At 24.2% G+C, this 5,888-nt stretch overlaps 1 long non-coding RNA gene across 1 annotated transcript; it reads right to left on the bottom strand.

The window, feature by feature from the left end:
- Positions 1-437: 437 nt before the first annotated feature.
- LOC125774285 (uncharacterized) lies at positions 438-4,593 on the bottom strand. The gene is made up of 3 exons (XR_007420749.1): positions 4,568-4,593; positions 4,266-4,424; positions 438-454 (listed from the first exon to the last, which is right to left on the bottom strand). It is a non-coding gene; the product is annotated as an uncharacterized LOC125774285 (long non-coding RNA).
- Positions 4,594-5,888: the final 1,295 nt, after the last annotated feature.

The following is a 5,888-nucleotide window of genomic DNA, read 5'->3' on the forward strand; positions in this document are numbered from 1 at the left end:
TAACTCATACCAAAACTAACTTTTTCGAAAAAACCTAACTTATACCAAAACTAACTTTTTCTAAAAAACCTAACTTATACCAAAACTAACTTTTTCTAAAAAACCTAACTTATACCAAAACTAACTTTTTCGAAAAAACCTAATTTATACCAAAATTAACTTTTTCTAAAAAACCTAACTTATACCAAAACTAACTTTTTATAAAAAACCTAACTTATACCAAAACTAACTTTTTCGAAAAAACCTTACTTATACCAATACTAACTTTTTCGAAAAAACCTAACTCATACCAAAACTAACTTTTTCGAAAAAACCTAACTCATACCAAAACTAACTTTTTCGAAAAAACCTAACTTATACCAAAACTAACTTTTTCTAAAAAACCTAACTTATACCAAAACTAACTTTTTCTAAAAAACCTAACTTATACCAAAACTAACTTCTTCGAAAAAACCTAACTTATACCAAAACTAACTTTTTCGAAAAAACCTAATTTATACCAAAACTAACTTTTTCTAAAAAACCTAACTTATACCAAAACTAACTTTTTATAAAAAACCTAACTTATACCAAAACTAACTTTTTCTTAAAAACCTAACTTATACCAAAACTAACTTTTTCTAAAAAACCTAACTTATACCAAAACTAACTTTTTCGAAAAAACCTAACTTATACCAAAACTAACTTTTTCTTAAAAACCTAACTTATACCAAAACTAACTTTTTCGAAAAAACCTAACTCATACCAAAACTAACTTTTTCGAAAAAACCTAACTTATAAAAAAACTAACTTTATCGAAAAAACCTAACTTATACCAAAACTCACTTTTTCGAAAAAACCTAACTTTTACCAAAACTAACTTTTTCTAAAAAACCTTACTTATACCAAAACTAACTTTTTCGAAAAAACCTAACTTATACCAAAACTAACTTTTTCGAAAAAACCCAACTTTTACCAAAACTAACTTATTCTAAAAAACCTTACTTTTTCTCAAAAACCTAACTTATACCAAAATTAACTTTTTCTTAAAAACCTAACTTTTTCTAAAAAACCTAACTTATACCAAAACTAACTTTTTCGAAAAAACCTAACTTATACCAAAACTAACTTTTTCTAAAAAACCTAACTTATACCAAAACTAACTTTTTCGAAAAAACCTAACTTATACCAAAACTAACTTTTTCTAAAAAACCTTTCTTTTTCGAAAAAACCTAACTTTTACCAAAACTAACTTTTTCGAAAAAACCTAACTTTTTCATAAAAACCTAAGTTATACCAAAACTAACTTTTTCGAAAAAACCTAACTTATACCAAAACTAACTTTTTCTTCAAAACCTAACTTTTACCAAAACTAACTTTTTCGAAAAAACCTAACTTTTTCATAAAAACCTAACTTATACCAAAACTAACTTTTTCTAAAAAACCTAACTTATACCAAAACTAACTTTTTCTAAAAAACCTAACTTATACCAAAACTAACTTTTTCTAAAAAACGTAACTTATACCAAAACTAACTTTTTCTAAAAAACCTTACTTATACCAAAACTAACTTTTTCGAAAAAACCTAACTTATAAAAAAACTAACTTTTTCGAAAAAACCTAACTTATACCAAAACTCACTTTTTCTAAAAAACCTAACTTATACCAAAACTAACTTTTTCTAAAAAACCTTGCTTATACCAAAACTAACTTTTTCGAAAAAACCTAACTTATACCAAAACTAACTTTTTCGAAAAAACCCAACTTTTACCAAAACTAACTTATTCTAAAAAACCTAACTTTTTCTCAAAAACCTAACTTATACCAAAATTAACTTTTTCTTAAAAACCTAACTTTTTCTAAAAAACCTAACTTATACCAAAACTAACTTTTTCTAAAAAACCTAACTTATACCAAAACTAACTTTTTCTTAAAAACCTAACTTAAACCAAAACTAACTTTTTCGAAAAAACCTAACTTATACCAAAACTCACTTTTTCTAAAAAACCTAACTTATACCAAAACTAACTTTTTCTAAAAAACCTTACTTATACCAAAACTAACTTTTTCGAAAAAACCTAACTTATACCAAAACTAACTTTTTCGAAAAAACCCAACTTTTACCAAAACTAACTTATTCTAAAAAACCTAACTTTTTCTCAAAAACCTAACTTATACCAAAATTAACTTTTTCTTAAAAACCTAACTTTTTCTAAAAAACCTAACTTATACCAAAACTAACTTTTTCGAAAAAACCTAACTTATACCAAAACTAACTTTTTCGAAAAAACCTAATTTATACCAAAACTAACTTTTTCTTAAAAACCTAACTTATACCAAAACTAACTTTTTCGAAAAAACCTAACTTATACCAAAACTAACTTTTTCGAAAAAACCTAATTTATACCAAAACTAACTTTTTCGAAAAAACCTAAATTATACCAAAACTAACTTTTTCGAAAAAACCTAACTTATACCAAAACTAACTTTTTCGAAAAAACCTAACTTATACCAAAACTAACTTTTTCGAAAAAACCTAATTTATACCAAAACTAACTTTTTCGAAAAAACCTAATTTATACCAAAACTAACTTTTTCTTAAAAACCTTACTTATACCAAAACTAACTTTTTCGAAAAAACCTAACTTATACCAAAACTAACTTTTTCTAAAAATCCTTACTTTTTCGAAAAAACCTAACTTTTACCAAAACTAACTTTTTCGAAAAAACCTAACTTTTTCATAAAAGCCTAACTTATACCAAAACTAACTTTTTCTAAAAAACCTAACTTATACCAAAACTAACTTTTTCGAAAAAACCTAACTTATACCAAAACTAACTTTTTTATAAAAACCTAACTTATACCAAAACTAACTTTTTCGAAAAAACCTAACTTATACCAAAACTAACTTTTTCGAAAAAACCTAACTTATACCAAAACTAACTTTTTCTTAAAAACCTAACTTATACCAAAACTAACTTTTTCGAAAAAACCTAATTTATACCAAAACTAACTTTTTCGAAAAAACCTAACTTATACCAAAACTAACTTTTTCGAAAAAACCTAATTTATACCAAAACTAACTTTTTCTAAAAAACCTAACTTATACCAAAACTAACTTTTTCTCAAAAACCTAACTTATCTAACCTAACAAAACTAACTTTTTCGAAAAAACCTAACTTATACCAAAACTAACTTTTTCGAAAAAACCTAATTTATACCAAAACTAACTTTTTCGAAAAAACCTAACTTATACCAAAACTAACTTTTTCGAAAAAACCTAACTTATACCAAAACTAACTTTTTCTAAAAAACCTAACTTATACCAAAACTAACTTTTTCTCAAAAACCTAACTTATACCAAAACTAACTTTTTCGAAAAAACCTAACTTATACCAAAACTAACTTTTTCTTAAAAACCTAACTTATACCAAAACTAACTTTTTCGAAAAAATCTAACTTTTTCATAAAAACCTAACTTATACCAAAACTAACTTTTTCGAAAAAACCTAACTTATACCAAAACTAACTTTTTCGAAAAAACCTAACTTATACCAAAACTAACTTTTTCTAAAAAACCTTACTTTTTCGAAAAAACCTAACTTATACCAAAACTAACTTTTTCGAAAAAACCTAACTTTTTCTTAAAAACCTAACTTATACCAAAACTAACTTTTTCGAAAAAACCTAACTTATACCAAAACTAACTTTTTCTTAAAAACCTAACTTATACCAAAACTAACTTTTTCGAAAAAACCTAACTTTTTCATAAAAACCTAACTTATACCAAAACTAACTTTTTCTTAAAAACCTAACTTATACCAAAACTAACTTTTTCTTAAAAACCTAACTTATACCAAAACTAACTTTTAAGAAAAAACCCAACTTATACCAAAACTAACTTTTTCTTAAAAACCTAACTTATACCAAAACTAACTTTTTCTTAAAAACCTAACTTATACCAAAACTAACTTTTTCGAAAAAACCTAACTTTTTCATAAAAACCTAACTTATACCAAAACTAACTTTTTCGAAAAAACCTAACTTATACCAAAACTAACTTTTTCTTAAAAACCTAACTTATACCAAAACTAACTTTTTCGAAAAAACCTAACTTATACCAAAACTAACTTTTTCGAAAAAACCTAATTTATACCAAAACTAACTTTTTCGAAAAAACCTAACTTATACCAAAACTAACTTTTTCGAAAAAACCTAACTTATACCAAAACTAACTTTTTCTAAAAAACCTAACTTATACCAAAACTAACTTTTTCTCAAAAACCTAACTTATACCAAAACTAACTTTTTCTAAAAAACCTTACTTTTTCGAAAAAACCTAACTTTTACCAAAACTAACTTTTTCGAAAAAACCTAACTTTTTCATAAAAACCTAACTTATACCAAAACTAACTTTTTCGAAAAAACCTAACTTATACCAAAACTAACTTTTTCTTAAAAACCTAACTTTTACCAAAACTAACTTTTTCGAAAAAACCTAACTTTTTCGAAAAAACCTAACTTATACCAAAACTAACTTTTTCTTAAAAACCTTACTTATACCAAAACTAACTTTTTCGAAAAAACCTAACTTTTTCATAAAAACCTAACTTATACCAAAACTAACTTTTTCGAAAAAACCTAACTTATACCAAAACTAACTTTTTCGAAAAAACCTAACTTATACCAAAACTAACTTTTTCTAAAAAACCTTACTTTTTCGAAAAAACCTAACTTTTACCAAAACTAACTTTTTCGAAAAAACCTAACTTTTTCATAAAAACCTAACTTATAGCAAAACTAACTTTTTCGAAAAAACCTAACTTATACCAAAACTAACTTTTTCTTAAAAACCTAACTTTTACCAAAACTAACTTTTTCGAAAAAACCTAACTTTTTCATAAAAACCTAACTTATACCAAAACTAACTTTTTCTTAAAAACCTAACTTATACCAAAACTAACTTTTTCTTAAAAACCTAACTTATACCAAAACTAACTTTTAAGAAAAAACCCAACTTATACCAAAACTAACTTTTTCGAAAAAACCTAACTTATACCAAAACTAACTTTTTCTAAAAAACCTAACTTATACCAAAACTAACTTTTTCGAAAAAACCTAACTTATACCAAAACTAACTTTTTCTTAAAAACCTAACTTATACCAAAACTAACTTTTTCGAAAAAACCTAACTTATACCAAAACTAACTTTTTCTTAAAAACCTAACTTATACCAAAACTAACTTTTAAGAAAAAACCCAACTTATACCAAAACTAACTTTTTCGAAAAAACCTAACTTATACCAAAACTAACTTTTTCTAAAAAACCTAACTTATACCAAAACTAACTTTTCAGAAAAAACCTTACTTTTTCGAAAAAACCTAACTTTTACCAAAACTAACTTTTTCGAAAAAACCTAACTTTTTCATAAAAACCTAACTTATACCAAAACTAACTTTTTCGAAAAAACCTAACTTATACCAAAACTAACTTTTTCTTAAAAACCTAACTTATACCAAAACTAACTTTTTCGAAAAAACCTAACTTATACCAAAACTGACTTTTTCGAAAAAACCTAACTTATACCAAAACTAACTTTTTCTTAAAAACCTAATTTATACCAAAACTAACTTTTTCAGAAAAACCTAACTTTTTCATAAAAACCCAACTTATACTAAAACTAACTTTTTCTAAAAAACCTAACTTATACCAAAACTAACTTTTTCGAAAAAACCTAACTTATACCAAAACTAACTTTTTCGAAAAAACCTAACTTATACCAAAACTAACTTTTTCGAAAAAACCTTACTTATACCAAAACTAACTTTTTCTTAAAAACCTAACTTATACCAAAACTAACTTTTTCGAAAAAACCTAACTTATACCAAAACTACTTTTTCTTAAAAA

Source organism: Anopheles funestus, unplaced genomic scaffold (genome assembly GCF_943734845.2).
Source record: "Anopheles funestus unplaced genomic scaffold, idAnoFuneDA-416_04 scaffold_330_ctg1, whole genome shotgun sequence".
In the NCBI taxonomy this organism is placed as follows: Eukaryota; Metazoa; Arthropoda; class Insecta; order Diptera; family Culicidae; genus Anopheles; species Anopheles funestus.